Here is a 17,797-nt window from a genome sequence, read left to right as displayed (position 1 = left end):
CAACCACCTCAGTGCAACTGTTGATTCTAACAACCTGTAAGGACTATATTAAAGGCCTACTTCTAAAGCAGTTTTTCTCCATCTCACAGTATTACCAGCCTGAAACCTCATGCTTTTGTTATGGCGGCAATTGATTACTGTAATTCTCTGCTGGCTGAACTCCCAGATCATGTTCTACATCATTTTTGCCTGATAACATAACACTGTTGCTGGGATTTTTTTTTACAGGTACTGCCTTGGTCTTCATCTTCTTAACCATCTTTAGCAATTTAATTTTTTAATATGCTTCCAGGTCTTAACTGGCCACAATCCTTTCTCTTTACTATAATAATGGCTGTGCTTCTGAAGTGCTGCAAATGCAGAGATGCACCAACTTCCACTGTGAAAATTCTTTTTGTCTTTCTGCAAAATTCCTCAGACGTTTTGCTGGAGGAGGAACTTCCAAATTTGCTCAACTTTCACTTCAGACAGCAGTGTATGACTGAACAGAAGCCTCCTGAGCAATTCTGTTTGTTTTATCAAAACTCGTCTCTCTTTGAAAATCGACAGAGAGATGGAACCCTCAAATTCACCTCAAATTTCCTTTCTTTTCCATGCCAACACTGCACCAAGCTGCCGCTGTTCAGGAAGACCAACACTTCCAGGCAATTTACCATAAGTAGCAGCCCTTCTGCAGTCCAAACCAGAAGCCCTCTCATTCCTAGACCCTCAGCATGCAGACCACTTGCTGCAGATGCAGGTGGTATATTACACAATGGGCCTGAGAGACAGGGGCTCCTTAATGTCCAGAAGGAAAATGCATAAGGTGACTTCCATGGCTGATACAGAGCACACCAAAATGCCAGTGGCTATTTTGATAGAGTAGAACAGAGAAAGGGGCTGAGGAAAGGGTCTACTTGGTTCCTACGAAGAGCCCCTTCGCACACTGCTCTCTGGACATCTGGGGAAGAGCATGATTGTATCTTTCAGAAATCTCATGTTTGAACAAGACTCTGCAGTTATATCTATTTCTGTTTGCTTTCTGTGTACAATATCATATAGCAGACAGAGGAACAGTGTGTTTTATTTTCTTCTGCTGTCACTGATGGGCTCCTATATATTAAATATTGTTTTTTAAAATACCCAGTGGGTTTCCCAATCATTTTATTAAATGGAAATGAGATGTTAGAAGCAGTAACACACACATTCAGAAATCATCATTCTAGCTGCACATCTACAGTAAATATAAGAGAAAAAGCAGTCGCATCATAAATTCCCCTACATTAGGTGTACTGAGAGTTTCTGGTTAGTTTTATTGCACATCTTCAGGCTACTATGGATGTGAATCATTATTATTTTTTAAAGTAAACATCAATTCTCATTTACATTTCAGAGTCTGCTGCATCAGTACCGGTCCTTAACTCTTCCCCCCCACCCTTTTCATTACACTCTTCTACCCTCATGATTTTGAAGTGGGGGGATAACCTTAGCCACATGCAGGGTGGCTGGAAGCATGAAAGTGCAGTCTGTTCCAGTTCTACATTAGGATAGGATTAAGTCTATCCTGCCCCATTTCCATGCAGATTTTAAAGGGAAAGTCTTTCAAAGTCCGCACAGAAATACAAAGCTATGAAAAAAATGAAAAATTGAAGTTGTTGGAGTCCTGCAGCAGTGCCTCCATCTGGACAACAGGGTTGTTTTTTCCTTACCTTTTAAGAAGCTTGAAAACAGATCACTGAGCTCCCACAGCCTGGAGCAGCTTGGGGGGGGGCTCCTTGCCACCATACACTTTGAATACAATAGACCAAGTCCCTCTGGGTATAACATGTAAAAGCTGGATGACCAATTTTGGATAGGGTTGCCAGGTCAGAAGCATTTCAAACCCTGAGATTTCAGGAGTAGGCCCTAGTGATGTCATGTGGTGGGCCCTAGTAACATCATGAGGATGGGCCCTGCTGATGCCATGGGGGCGGGCCCTAGTGATGTCATGGGGCGGGCCCTAGCAATGTCATTAAGCATGATACATTAAGCATCAACTACAGTTGCTTGGAGCATACCACTGGTATTCTCTCATTGGAAATTAAGATCGAAATTTTAGCTAAATGAGGGTGTTCCCAGGTCCGGCTGAAGTGACAGTATCGTTCCTTCTCACCTACTTTTTTGGTGCTTTGCAGAGAATTATCGATATTATAATAGCTATTTATTCAGGAGTCTCCACTGGTATTGATCTTTATTTTGAACTCTGTAATTATTGCCTCTTTACAATCCTTTTCAAGCACATTTGCAGAGCAGATTAAGGCAGATACTTAAGTCAGTGTTTTCCTTCCTGCTACTTACTCAGTCCCCCCCTGCTGCTTTCTGTCTGTCAGTTACAATCAACACTTCATTGACATCAGTGAAAGGGAATACACGTTTGAAGAGTTCACAAAGAAAGCAGACGGATAAAAGTATTAGTCACACTATCGATGATTTCAAAGCAATTAGAAAAAAAAATTGGAAAAAAAAGAAGGAAAATTAATTGGAAACCAGGCATGGAGAGTTGCTACTTCAAAATTCTCTCCACAAAGATAGAGAATATCAGAAATAATAATTGATCTGATGGCAAATTTGATTACTGCAGAAACAGAGCCCATTGCTAGTGTGGAAAAGGATGTATGAAAAAGTAACAATTGACACACCCACCTAAAAACATTGAAGCAACGTGTCTGCGACCACTAGTGGAGCAGAGTGGAGACATATTTTTCTCCACTTTTTGTATTATCAGCCGATTGAGTTAATACATATTTACAGCGGCAAAACTGTATGATAGCTTCTGTTTGCTGGCAACGTCACATGAACGATGCAAATTAAGAGATGTGAGTAGCAGCAAACGCACAGTAAACCACCATGTACACAAGCCCATAGTCTTCCTATTATCAGCTATAGAGTTGTGGGATTTCATAAGGCTTAGATCCTGAGAGACAGGGGGCAAAGGTAAGGAATGGTGCCTGGCAAATCAGATGATGCAGCCTGATAGGATTGGGGGGAAGTCAAGTAGTCTCCATTTGGTGCAGAGGATGGAACCTAAGGCTGAGTGTGTGGGTGTGGGTGTGTAAGGGAGGTGCAGCTATTAGCTTAAGGTCTGAAGCCAAGCAAAACAAATATCCTGTCCACTTGATCTGATATAGTTATTTTTTCCCTGAAGACCCTAAGAAAGCTAAAATCCTGTTACTTTAGGTCAGTCCTTGAGACCATGCAATCTTACTTTGAAAAGACACCTCTCAAAGCACTCTTCTTTCCCCACCACCCAGAGACCAACCCCTTTCAATCCCAGCACTTCTCCTATATACAATTCCTGACTCCAAGTTAAAAATCTCATTCTTCTTCTCCTCATTATTAAATCTTGTTATGTTGATGGCAAGTTCCCACCTTCCTATGTCTTTCTTTATTCCTCTATTTCTAATCCCCATACGAGAAGTCAAAAGGCCCCTGTTTTTCTTGCCCTCCACCATGCCAAACTATAACACCTCATAAATTAGTTGAAGTGTAACTGATAATCTTAGGAGCAAAATCTGCCAAACTGTACTGATTCTGAATGAAATGTTTGGGTTTCCCTATTACCAAATCCAGTACAGAGAATGCACAAGGGCCTGCTGTTTGTTTTATAACAAAATGGAAATATTTCTATATTTGTAACAAAATGGACTGTCCAACTCAATTTGTTAAGGAAGCATTTGAAATTCAAATGCCCATGACTATCACTGCACAAGTGTTGTGTCACTTTCAAGACATCAGTTTTCATAATAACACTTTTCACATGTATCCTGCTATCATGTTGGAACTAAACCACTCTGACATCCCAGCAGTGTTGATATCATTTAGCAAGTAGGAAGTTATAAAGTGGTGAATTGAGATGAATGGATTTCTAAACTGTCATCTTGTATTTCATTTTGCATAATGTACTAGGGTATCACATTGCATTTTGAAAATGTTTAAAATACTAAAGGACTGATGAGACTAGATCACTTGAATCATCCATGCTGAAACTGGAGGCTTATTAGAATCATGCTCGAGGATATGGTCTAAATTTTTAATACTGTACCTGTTAGTCATTTTGAGTGCCCAACTTTGCCTGATCTTTTAAAAGAGACCTGATTTACATGAAACCAGAGTCCCTGAAATCAGACCCTCCTAGCATTCAGAGTGTGGAATGTTTCAAAAAATGTTTTCCAGCTTGATCCTCAAGACAACTAAGTTTAAACAACTGGAATGAAATAAGTTTTTCACATTGATTCAAACACTTTCACCACCAGAAAGTGAGAAATTAGGATCAATCATGGATCATACCAAGATGGTTCTGGAGATTTTCTACCAGTCAACTTGTGATGGGGGCAGGGGGAACATTGACATTTGAGTGATATATGCCAGGAGCAGGCAGACTTCAGGCTTACAGGATCAATTTTGGCTTTTTTGTACTAGAACCCCAAGATCTACTAATACTAACCAAGTACAAAATAATGCCAGGGGGGCAAACATACATTTACAAAACATCTCTATGCACATTCTCAGTACAGGGACTTGTTTTCAGTACCAAAACTGAGCTCATAGACAAGTCACACACACAAAATTACTCCTGGTTCCCCCGATCCCCCCAAAGATTTCTTTCTCTCAGAAGTCTAATTTAGAAGGGGGAAACTTGTTGTTGTTGCTGTTGTTAAACAAATAGGAATCAAAATCTATGCTGATCTACTGCACATCAGTGAGAGATCATATTCTATCTTCTGCTCACCCCTCATCTACACATCAGCAGTTGAAGCAACTAACCCATGCAAGATTATGGCTCTGCTTCCCTCAGCTGAAGAATCACAACTTTCTTTTTTCCCATTCACAGAAAAGGAGCCATGAGCTTGTGTGAGTTCATGGAACTTCTGACATTACATTATTCACATGAGTAGACCACTCATATGAATAAGGGTTGCTCTCTTCAAATTGGCTTTGGGTATATTGTCGGAACCAGTCCTCACTGGCTGTTCTCCCAATGCAAAATCACAAGACAGAATGTTAAGCTGATAGTCTGTCAGTGAAGACAAACATTGCCTCCACATAAATATTTCACACCACTCATTCTCAAGTTGTCACTGAAATTTCACCTGAACTGAAATTGGCAACCAATTTGAAAAATGTGCCTAATCTTCTGAGTGGCTCAATTCCGGTCTCTGTCTTCAATTCCACTGTCCTCTTCAGCTCAGTATCCATTTAACAACTCTTTATGTTCCCATTCTCTTTTCCTGTGTATCCTGAAAACACACCTGCCATTTCTACTGTTAGCAGATCTTCTTGCCTCAAACTTCTCCTGGTGGAATGCATCCCTAGGCTTGATTTTGCAACTGCCTCATGCAGATGAATTGCTAAAATTGCCTGTTAAGATAAATGAGTAATAATTCTTACCACAAACTGCTGGTTGTAGGTTTGAGTTGTTCCTCCTATCTTCTTTAGCTTGTCTAAGATGTTGCTTCCTGATTCAAAGCTACAAAAGACCAAGGCATAAATATTTTTCAAGGATCCCTAGTTAAGCCCCTAAAATAAATTTGGCTGTGTGCTTTTAACTAGGACAGAGTTGGTCCCATGTAGATCCCAGGAAATCGGACCAAAAGTTGATTGATAGGATTATATGATCAAACACCTTTTGACACAGGCAGTGTTAGAGTATCCATGACCCTCCAGATCTTTTTGGATTCTATCTTCCATCAGTCCCAGCCAGCATGACCAATGGTCAGGAATGATGGGAGGTATAGTCCAACAACATTTGGAAGGTCACAGGTTCCCCATCTCTGGTGTAAGTTTTTAAGTTACAAAGACTTCTGATACAATTGGGGTGTTTTGTATAGGAGGATTCACTCACAAAATACCCTCTAGCCTGCTTTTTAAATTTCATCCCAGGAACAATATCCTCCTACTATACTACCAGGATGAGGTGAGGATTGTTACAGCTATTTGTAGGACACATCCTGGAGAAACAGTTTGTGTGCCGGTATCCCATGTTCTCAGATTTCCCTTTGTTATGCGGAGGAGCTGCTGGTTCTGCATTTCTTAAGGAAAAGAACATGCCACATATATCACCAACCAGTTTCAATGGTTTCTTAGAAGGCCTTTGTCCCTTTGAGGGAGGGATGAAGAAAGGACAAGCCCATGTCCCCTGATGATACCAATCTGATTCCCCTTTTCCCTGTATCAATATTTTAAAGACTATGGTGGAAAATTACATGCGGTTAAAAACTGCCCCTCATATTATGACATCATTGTGTATGTTTCTTCCCACTCCCCGCTGTTTACCATTGACTGCCACTGGGTGGGGGAATGAGGAAGCACATGGCATGATGAGTTAGTGAGCTTATATGCTCTGAGGGAAGACAGAAAACTTGACAAGAGGATGCAGTTCTCAGCAGCATTCCCCATGTCACAGCCCAGTTGAAATTATTTGAAGTGGCGTAAGAGCACTCTACTCACTTCACTTGCCTTGCATAGGAGAGATCCCCTATGTTAGCAGAAGCCTGAGATTCAAGGTGTATGAAGTGGTTATCATGTAGTTTGAAAGAGGATGGCTAGCAGGAATCTGGTTAGTGTCTCCCCCCCTCCCCTTGCTATTGGTTTGCTTTATATGGAATTTATTTCCATGCCTCTGATATTGGAGTTCTCTTGGGTCTTGAACAGCTACTTTTAAAGAAAAATAAGATGTTTGGAGGTATGGGCTTGGACCCAGAGAACACCTTGCCTAAGAGGAATGGACTTCTACATGTGCAAGAGGTGGTGAGGGTCTTCAGCTTCTATCAACATCTCCAACTTCAAGCAGGTGGCTCAGTCTGTCTAATCATAGGATTGACCCTGCTCAAATGACCACATTACTAGAGACCATTTTCAATGAAAATCCCAACTCAGCCTATACAACATCAATTTCATCACAATTTGTAACTAGTAAAGGCACCAAACATATGTGATTCTTGTCAGTTATTTGTGTAATTCTATGAATAATGGAACACTTCAAACAAGCATAAAACATTTTATGACTGTATTCTCTGTTACTAAAGTATTTAAATACCACAATGCAAGATTTAATTAGATCTAGACAGAATGGAATTTCATTCTCTTGTTTGGACTGGAAGGTGTTCTACCAACGACATCCTATTTGTTAGCAATTCATCTCAAGAGGAAAGTAACAATTGCTTCAGTGCAATAGGCTTGGATGAAATTTTGTAAAGCTTTGTAAAATACAAAGCAATTTACCTTCCCTGCAATTTACATTTACATTTCCAGGTGTTAGGTTGGCTTAAATCATGGACTTTTTTCTCCAAGGCATATCTAACCTTAACATGGTCAAAAACAGGTTAAGTCCAGATCAACCAGATGAACAGGGAGGGAAGAGAGAGGCAGACTTTCTGGCTACTCAGTGAGATGAACTCTTCAGACTGAGGAGCTCATAATGGCACTATATGACCTGGTGTATCACAATTGGCTTCTGGGGTCAGGTAACTGTATTGCAGCTGTGAGGTTAGCAAACAGTATTCAGACTGGAATGACAGCCTAGAGGATGGTTTTGATCTAATACACCTGCTGTACTGAGGGACCAGGTAGACAGGTTCTAGGGAGGACTGGCTCAAGACCTTTTACTGCTTGAGGCAGTGGAGCACATAGTACCTCACCCCCAAAGTCAAGGCACATAGTACCCAAGGTTAGCCAAGTTATTTTGGCACCTGAGGCAGAAAGTCCCACAGTAAAAATACAACAGTAAAAATTTAAGTGACCAACAATTTTCTGCCCTTTCATGACACCCACCTCAGGTTGCCAAGTGGCAGGGCTGGCCCCAGCCCAAGAGAATGGCTACTGGAGGCATTGGTTTGGGATATACACCCACACATACTGGAATGTTACAGTTCCACAGAAATATAATCTCAAAAAGACCACTTCTTGTGTGCATTTACTTTGGACTAGGTACCATTCCAGGCAATGGGACTTACTTCCAAGTCAATACACTAGAATAAAACTCTTAATGGCATTTCTGTTTTTCCTTGTTCATGTGCTAGGAATCTTGGTGTGATTTCCAACACTATCTTTTTTGTTGCAAACTGGGGCACTTTCTAAATTCTGTGTATCATCGTATTGATATTTCTGAAGATATTCTGTTCTCTTCTGACATAGTATACTTGGACTTTCAGAAAGCTTTTGACAAGGTACCTCATTAAAGACTCCTGGGTAAGCTTAGCAGTCATGGAATAAGAGGAGAGATTCTCTTGTGGATCAAGAATTGGCTAGGAAAGAAAAGGCAGAGAGTTGGAATAAACTGACAGTTCTCCCACTGGAGGGATGTAGAAAGTGGAGTCCCCCAAGAATTGGTATTGGGACCTGGGCTTTTTAACTTCTTCATAAGTGATCTAGAGCTAGGAGTGAGGTGGCCAAGTTTGCAGATGATGACTAAGTTGTTCAGGGTTGTTAAAACAAAAAAGGATTGTGAAGAACTCCAAAAGGATCTCACCAAACAGAGTGAAAGGGAGGTATACTGGCAAATGCAATTCAATGTAAACAAGTGTAAAGTTATTCATATTGTGGCAAAAAATCTGAATTTCACATATATGCTCATGGAACTGGCAGTGGTTGACCAGGAACAAGACCTTGGGGTTGTAGTGAATAGCTTGATTAAGGTGTCAACCCAGTATGTGGCAGCTGTGAAGAAGGCAAATTCCATGCTAGGGATCATTAGGAAAGGAACTGAAAATAAAACTGCTGATATCATAATGCTGTTAAACAAATCTATAATGGGGCCGCATTTGGAATATTGTGTACAACTCTGTTCACCCGACTTGAAAAAGGATATTGTAGAGTTGGACAAGGTTCAAAAAATGGCAACCAGAATTATCAAGGGTTGCAAATTCATGGAAGATAAGGCTATCAGTGGTTATTAGTCATGATGACTATGCTCTGTCTCCATGATTGGAAGCAGTATGCTTCCAAATGCCAGTTGCTGGAAACCACAGGAGGAAGCAGTGCTCTTGCATTCAGGTCCTGCTTGTGGGCTTTCCATGGGCATCTGGCTGGCAACTGTGAGAACAGGATGCTGGACCAGATGGGCCACTGACCTGATCCAGCTGGCTCTTCTTATGTTCTGACGTTATTATTTTATATGTGCTTGATTACTACAATGCTTTCCATGTTGGTCTTCCTTTAACTCATCTGAAACCCATTTCTAACATCCCATTTCTTCACTGCAGCTTATCTCCTCTTTCTTGCCTATGCATATGATCATGTTTCTCTTCCTCTTCTTCTTCTTCTTTCACCTCTTTATACTGACTTCCTTTCCCTTATGTTCAGTTTGAAAAGTTACTTCCTTCTTTTAAATGCTTGCCTTTCTTTGACTTTTTACCAGACCCTTCCAGAGCTCTGCATTCCTCTGATACCAATCTCTTTCTTAGACCAAAGACTGCACCTGTTCTCTCAAACCTCTGCCCATTTTGTTTGACAGACCCTTACTTTTGGATCTCATTACCTCCAGAGATTCAGTGTCCCCCCTTCAAAGAGTGCCTCAAGACATACCTATTTCCTCAGGACTTCTGTATTCACTGAGATTTTAACAGTGCAATCTTTGCCAACCTGGTACCCTCCAGATGTTTTAGACTACACCTCCCATCATACCTGACCATTAGCCATGCTGGCTGGATCTGAGAGGATTTTGAGTGCAAAACATCAGGAGGGCATCAGATTGGAGAATATTATCTTGTCTTGTGAACCGCCCAGACAGCTTCGGCTATGAGGCGGTCTATAAGTTTAATGAAATAAATAAATAAATAAAATTAATTAAGGGAGTAATCCTAACTCCTTCCCCCCAGTCCAAAGGGGCTTTATGGAGTGGCAGAATCAACACTGCCTTCACAACCCTGCTATACATGGAAACGAGGGCAGAAAGGGGGGTGGCAAATTGCTGTACCAGCCTGGAGCTGACACAGCAATCAGGATCCTAGTCTGGCTTAGTCCCTCCCACAAAAAGCTGGTGTTAACCACTCAGCACAGCACAGTGCAAAATGGGTTTGGATGGCTCTGTTAGTGTTTCTGTTCCTCCCTTCTTCCACTTTCTTTCTTTATTGCCTTGCTTCTTTTTCTTTCTGTGCCTGTCTTTAAGTAGACTGTAAGCCTATGGACCAGACTTTGTCATTGCTGGTTCTCTTTTATACTGGATAGAAGCTTGGGTTTGTTTCTTCTTAGATGATCAAGGTGGCAGTCCTCTGCACATTTATCTGGGTTTATACCCCATTGAACCCAGTGGGACTTACTTATAAATAAGCATGTAAAGGGTAGCACTATAAGAAAGAATAACAGTGTTATCATTAGCAGCAGTAATGTTAATTTAAATATGAGGATGTGATTACTAACAGATGAAAACTGTTGGAGGTGTAAGAGGCCACAAGCAACCCAGGTACACTCAGTTCTGAAGTTGCCCAACCCTTGCTTCCTTCTGGAAAGGTGTTAGTATTTATTTTATTTATTAAAATTAACCTGGTTCTACATTTAAATTTATGATCATTTAATAATATTATTCTGGACTATATTCCAGCACCTCAAAATGTTCAAGAATTATGGTCGGCAGGCTGAGCAGTGCTATCCAAATATGCTTCTAAGCTGGAAATCCCCATATATCAATTTGGCCAACAAGGAGAGAATCCCTTTATTAGCAAAGAAGAAATTCTTCAGAAAATTTTAGTCTAAGTTTACTACAAACAAACTGAGATATCTGATCATTCTTTGGTTCATCATCTACATCTTTTGAAGAAGAAAAAAGACATTAAAGAAGTATCTTGTGTTTATTGGAAAAGAGAGTATGTTGATATGATTTATATTATATAATGTATCTTGTATTTTTGTATGCATGCATTGCTTTATATATTTTGGCTGCCTACATATACCCACTTACCTGGGAGTAAGCCTCATTAAAACCAATGGGATTTACTTCTGAATAGATGTGTTGGATTGCAGACTTAATAAACTTTTAATAATTAAATTTAAGTATATGAAATTCTGAATATTTGCCATGCTTTGTTTTTACCTCTGATTTTGTTTAATCCACCTACTCTTTTGGCTCAGAATACAGCTTTTATTCAGAATAGATCAACACCATATCATTTCACTCCAAAGGCTTAAAGTAGATAACCACAAATGAAATTTCCTGGCCCATGATACTATTAGCTGTCATATCACCCAATTTGATACATTTGTGCAACTGATATCATTCCTTCTCCCCCTCTCTGCTGCATAAAATGGGAATACTAGAAGTAAATGTACCACTGCAGGCAGGGAGCTCCTGGTGCATCCAGCACTCAGCACCCTTCATTAGTGTCTGCTTTTAGGAAGGGTCTTCACTAAGCTAGTTTCGTGTAGCATCTGTTTATGGAGTAAGTTCCTGCAATCCTCACCAATCTATGCACTAGATTCCTTCTAATGTCTACAAGAATGAAGAGCAGAGAGGAAAGAAACCAGTACTACTAAAAACAGATTTGCATGAGAGAGGAAAAAATCCTTTTGAGTGGAACATGTCCTTTTATATTAATTAAGTAGTTCTAAGGCTCAGTACACAGAGAATTTTACAAGACATACTCAAGAATCATCTTAAATATAGTCACAATCCCATCAGTATGTCTTAATCTTCTAATAATTAGATTGTCTGAACAGTTTGAGAACTACTTCAGCAAGCTGTCAACTTTCCCAATTGAAATCCTTCTTCCAGGGGTTCCTCCCCAGATTTCAAGTGCAGCCCTCTCTGAGACCTTCATTGTTATTCAAACTTGTAGACTTCTGGTGATAATCAGTTCATTAGCTAAGCTTACCAGGATGACCCTTGTGTCCTCTTTTCAGTTTTATGTTGCAAGGGCGATGTTCATACTGAGCATATTTATGCCTCTGAAAAATGAAATGGACTGTCTTCAAGTCGATCCTGACTTTTGGCGACCCTATGAATAGGGTTTTCATGGTAGGCGGTACCCAGAGTGGGTTTACCATTGCCTTCCTCTGAGGCTGAGAGGCATTGCTGGCCCAAGGTCACCCAGTGAGCTTCATGGCTGTGTGGAGATTCGAACCCTGGTCTCCCAGGTCGTAGTCCAACACCTTAACCACTACACCACACTGGCTCATTTATGCCTCTAAAGAAGCACAAAGGCTTTGGATGAAATGAAATCGGAACGAGTTAAGCCAATGCAGTAAGACCTAGCCCTTCCTTCAGGTTCACAAAGGTAAGAGCTTAAGTCAGAGAGAGACACACCTCCAAATATGTGCAGCAAGAATAATGGTCAGGTGTGGGAGACATGGACTATTTTTTCAATGAAGGAATGAGGTTCTTGATGAGTTATGCCATCTTCTGTTCGCTAAGGGTATATTCATAATCTTCTTGATTCAAGTCCTGTGATAACTTCAGTGTTTATCAGCTTCACACCTTCCCTCTTGCTTTTGTGAGATCTAGGTTTTTCTTAATTCCTACATTTGAAATCTTACGAAGGAGGTGCAGAATCCACATGAGAAAATTTGTTGTGGTTATTTAACTCTTTTACTTTTAAAAAAATATTTAGATCTTTAGCTATTATTGAAGTGCTCCTCATCAAAGTGATTATTCCTGTCCTAGACTCCTGCTGAGTGACATTCTTTAATAGTATCTTTTATTCACACTCCACCCACCCCAACATGCATGCTACAAGACTCCAAAGTCTTATGTAAAGGCACCACTGACAAAAAGACTTCCCACACAACCACTGGAACATGGCCCTTGACTGTAAATAAATATTAGAGGATCTCCAGCATTATCAACAAAAGCTTAAAAACTTACATGGTTAGTAGTTCTAGGAACGTATAACTGATTGGCCTTTTCAAATGTTCTGTGTCACACACCAGTTCTGTATCCCATGCTAGTTTTCTAAATTTGCGACACATCTGTTAAAAAATATGTGAAAGTATCAGTTTTGCATCAACATCTGCCTCTGCCTTTTTTACTTTAAGCCTGATGTAGAAGTTACTGTTATCAAAAGTTAAGGAACAAGGGTGGCAATGGAATTGAGTGGTTTCCCCCTGCTCTTACCCAAGGATAAAGACGGATTGAAATGTGTCTAGAAAACCTACTTCCTTCAAGCACATCTGCAACTGATTGGCCACCACTTTCTCAACCACCTTGCCCAAGAAAGCAGTATTAGTGACTAGGCAGTAGTTGTCAAGCACCTCTAGGTCCAGAGAGGGCTTCTTTCAAGGCATTAGGCATTACACCCTTCTGTAATGAGCCACTAGCCATCTCCTGCATTCACCCAGTCAATTCCTTCTAGCTAAAGCTTATAAGTTGTGAAGGGCAAGAGTCAAGAGAACAAATGCTTGGCTGGACCCTTGCAAGCACCCTGTTCACACTAGAAAAGGAGCAGCTGGGGAGAAAAGAATGCTGGAATTGGCAGATGACGCTTGTCTCCTTTCCTCACTGCTCTCTGCTCAGATGATTATGGGAAGAATCAAACTGAACTGTTTGAGTGAATATAGAGGGCAGCTTCCTCCTCTACCTCCACCCTGATGCAGGCAGAACAGTAGCTGGTATACAGGCATGCCCCACTTAATGTTGCTTCACTTAACGTTGCCTCGCTATAACATACATGCTCCATACGTCCCCATACCCCGCTTAACGTTCGCGCGCTTCGCAATAACGTACATTTTATTGGCATGACGCCGCTGCCATCTAGTGGTGATTGTATGCAGTACAAGTGAAGACAATTGCTTCACTTAAAGTAGATTTTCACTTAAAGTATACTCTCCGGTCCCATTACAAATGTTAAAGCGGGGTATGCCTGTACCAAGTTTATTAATCTACAATCGTCATGGAATAGCTAGAGATGGAGGAAAGGAGCTGCCTATCTTAGGGACAGAAAATTTTGTTCCCACTTAATAAATATCACAGGAATGAAACTAGGAACAAATGTAATTCTCACTATACAGTAGGGCCCCGCTTCCCGGGGCTGCACTTCCCGGCATTCCACTAATGCGGCGGCTTTCATTCCCCATTTTAAAGCCGCTTTTGCAGCATTTTGCGGCATTTTCGCACGACGGGCCCATTATACTCAATGGGGCTCTGCTTTACGGCGATTTCCACTTTACAGCGGGGGTCCGGAATGGAACCTGCTGCATAAGCAAGGCCCACCTGTACTATGAAGCCAAGTTCTCACTGAAGTTGTCAACCTGTTTCTGAGCAGTACCACCTCACTGGATACTCCTCCAACACCCATACATTCTCTGTTCACGGAAGCCTAGAGTGTCAGGGAGAAAGGGAGACTAGAACTCTTCTCCTTGAAAACTTGCTTTTTTATGTGAAATATCTTTATTTTATTTATGTTAACTCCCAACTGAAGTCTGAAATAGTACAGCAGGCACAAGTTTATCACGTCAGAGAATACTAGTCCTAATTGTCCGGAAAAACCAGTCAATCAGGGCAAACCTTCAGGACAGCATCAGACCTGAAATTCCACTGAAATATTTAACAGTAGGCATAAAGACTTCAAAAGAACAACCACCATTAGTGGAGTTTTTTTTTTTAAATGACACATCTAGATTTATCCCACTGAAATGCACAAATAACAGCTGTACAAGTTCATCAAATACACAGCTCAATTCACATGTGTGAGGCTTTACATAAAGGAGCAGGTTTAGCAATTACAATTTGCCAAGAAAAGTCTTCAAATCTTTTTTTCCTCTAATGACAGATGCGATGTCCCCATATTTAAGGGCCAATTTATTCCTAGGCTGAGTAGTAGCAGAAGGAAAGCACACTGCACATTTACAAAATCAAGGCACTTAAGAAACATTTGTTTTTAAAAAAATGTTTTTCCAAGTGTACCCTCAAGCTGCTGCACTCCCTAGCCTCTGACAGTCCTATCAAATTGCTTTAATTGGTGAGAGCAAATTTAAGTGGAAGGACTGTGAGCTGAGGGCCCATTTGCTTACTTTTTGAAAAATTAAGTTTTTAATGAACTATATTATTTATTAATTACTGAATCGCCTTTTACATGTGTCTCAAGGTGATTTATAAACACAATGATAAAAACAGAAGAAAAAATCAACTGAAGATAGAACTAAAAACAATACAAAATGAACACCTAAGGCAGAGACCTTTTCATCTACTTGGAAAAGCTTGCTGAAACAGAAATGTCTTCAATTGTTTCTGGAAAGTACAGATAATGGTCACCTGCCACATCTCAACAGGGATGCTGTGGAAAGCAGGGGGATATACTTTAATTTTATTTAATTTTTACTTTTTTACTATTTTAATTTTATAGGTAAAATAATAGTAAGGAGTCAATATTTTTCCTAACTGCCCAATAAAAAAAAGTAAAACCTGCTTCCACTTTCCAGTGTTCTGCCCAAACAATAAAACCACTGAAATAACTAACAGGATTTTTAAATGTGATATGATAATTTTTATTTTATTAATAATAATTTATTTTTGATTTTATACCCCCCTTTTATAAAATAACATTAAACATAGTGGGCTACCAATATTTAAGATCTTTTATGCTGACCCCTCCTCCCAATGAACCTTCTGCTCCTTTCTCCCAAGAAAGCCAAGGTTGCAATCCTGTACCCACTTACCTGGGAGTAAACCCCATTAAACACAAAGAGACTTACTTCTGAGCAGATATGTAGACCACTGTATTGTAAGTTAAGTGAATTCTTAATGTCTGCCTGACAGTAACATTTGCAGAAAATAACTGTGAGGAGTACCTTGTCTCAGACAAAACCACCAGAGCAAAGATGCATCTTGGTTGGTAGGAAGAAATGGCAAAGGGGAGATCTAGTAGGTCTTTAGAACTATGGAGATTCCAAGGACTAGAAAATGAAACAGAAACAGGAAAGAAAAGTGCATCAAAGGGGAGAGGAAAACAGCAGCTCTTTAGGATCCCAGGGATTCTTATAGCTTGGCATCCAAATAACCCACTCATCAACCATAGTTATGAATAAACTCATTGGCTACAAACACTGAAAGGCACAAGCAGACACTCTTGTGTTTTTTCATTCGTACTTCTGACTGTTGTCTTAGTTATAGGCATCTGTTTGTATTACAATGGCTACGTGGACTAAAGCATTATAGAGGCTATGCATGTGGTGATTCAAGAAGATGGTTAATTGATATATCCGGTGGCCTTACCTACTAGTAGAGCTTATTTATTGGTATATCTGGTGACCCTACCTACTAGTGTGGCTTATTTATTTATTTACGACACTTCCACATTCTGCCCCTCACCCAATCAGATTGTTGTACAACAAGAGTGTTGTACAAAGGGTGTTGTACAACAATATAGATAACTAGGGGCTGCCACCCCTGCTCCTTTGTTCACCAACTCTGCCTTACATCACCAAAACTCCCCAGCCTCCCCACAGGTCACAAAAGTCCCCTCAACAGGTCACCAAAACTCACCCTCACGGGTCGCCAAAGTTCCCCCCTTCTCCCATGGATCGCCAAAGCTATCTGCCCCGCATTGGCAAAACTCCCAAGTTGCCCCCAAACCCCTTAACACCCCATAAGTCACCAAAGTCCCCTCCACCTCCCAAGGGTCACCAAAGCCTCTCACCCCCCACAGGTTACTACAGGACCCCAGCCCTAACACACACACACACCAGGCACCCCCAAACACATACAGAGGGATTCTCTGTCTCTCACACACAAACACACAGAGAAACACCACCTCGCCATCCCCTCCCTTGCCATCCCACCCCTCCCCCTCTCTGGCACCCTCCCCCTCACCACTCCCCCAGGCACCGCCACTTCCCACCCCAACCTGCTTGCCTCAGCTGTTGGTCCGCAACAGAGGGACACCATGACCACCCCACGGAAGATGGGCACACTTAAAATGTAGAGGAAATTATAACATACAACCATAGTGTGAAATCAGATACATATTGAGACATAGTATAAAGAAATATTTATATAAGCAAGAATGTCAAAGATGTTTATTATGTACACAGTGAAGATATTATTTATTTATTTATTTTCTTTATCTCCCACCCTTCCTTCCAGCAGGAGCCCAGGGCGACAATCCTATCCAATGTAAGCCATGCTGTCATGATGTCACATGGCATGACATTGGGGGTGGGGCATGGTGGCAAATGCCACTGGGCATGTGGGTGGGCTATCCAATGGAGGCTGTGGTAGCAGTGGCTGCAGAGGCTGTTGAGGTGGCGGCTGTGGAGGCAGTGGAAGCCATGGAGGGGGAGGCAGAGGCCATGGAGGTGGTGGAGGCAGAGGTGGCAGAGGCCACGGCAGGTGAGAGGACTGTGGCCTGGGCCTGGGTGGGTAGGAGGCTCATATTGGTGGAACGGGAAATATTGCAGTGCATTTCTTTCAATAGGGGAAGGCCTTTAAGCCATATTCCATGGATCATTCTTAGGATGTTCTGCCTCTGTTGGCCAGCGTTAGTATTGCTCCGTGAACATCTCATATTCATGTTTAGCTTTTTGGCATAGCCTGTATTATACAAGCAAACCAGGCATTCTATCTCCAATAGCCAGTTCATAGAGAAGGAACAATTAGGTTGCATTTTGGGGGAGGGCTATTGATGTATTGCATTTTATACAACGAAGCACAATGAATTCTGAAGCAGAGAAACGGCCGTAACTGGAAAGGGAAAGGGAAAGCAGCTCAGAAGAAGGCCTGGATCCTGGATTCAAATTACTGATGTAAGCAAAATAGCTGGAGTTGAACTTTAGTGTAGCCCCATTTAATATGATTTATGCTTTTAATTTCCTTAACGTCTCTAAATTGTAAATTAATGGGACATGGGTGCCTTTT

This window comes from Rhineura floridana, chromosome 2 (genome assembly GCF_030035675.1).
Source record: "Rhineura floridana isolate rRhiFlo1 chromosome 2, rRhiFlo1.hap2, whole genome shotgun sequence".
NCBI lineage: Eukaryota > Metazoa > Chordata > Lepidosauria > Squamata > Rhineuridae > Rhineura > Rhineura floridana.
The sequence above is the reverse complement of the archived record's forward strand: the minus strand, read 5'-3'. Positions refer to the sequence as shown.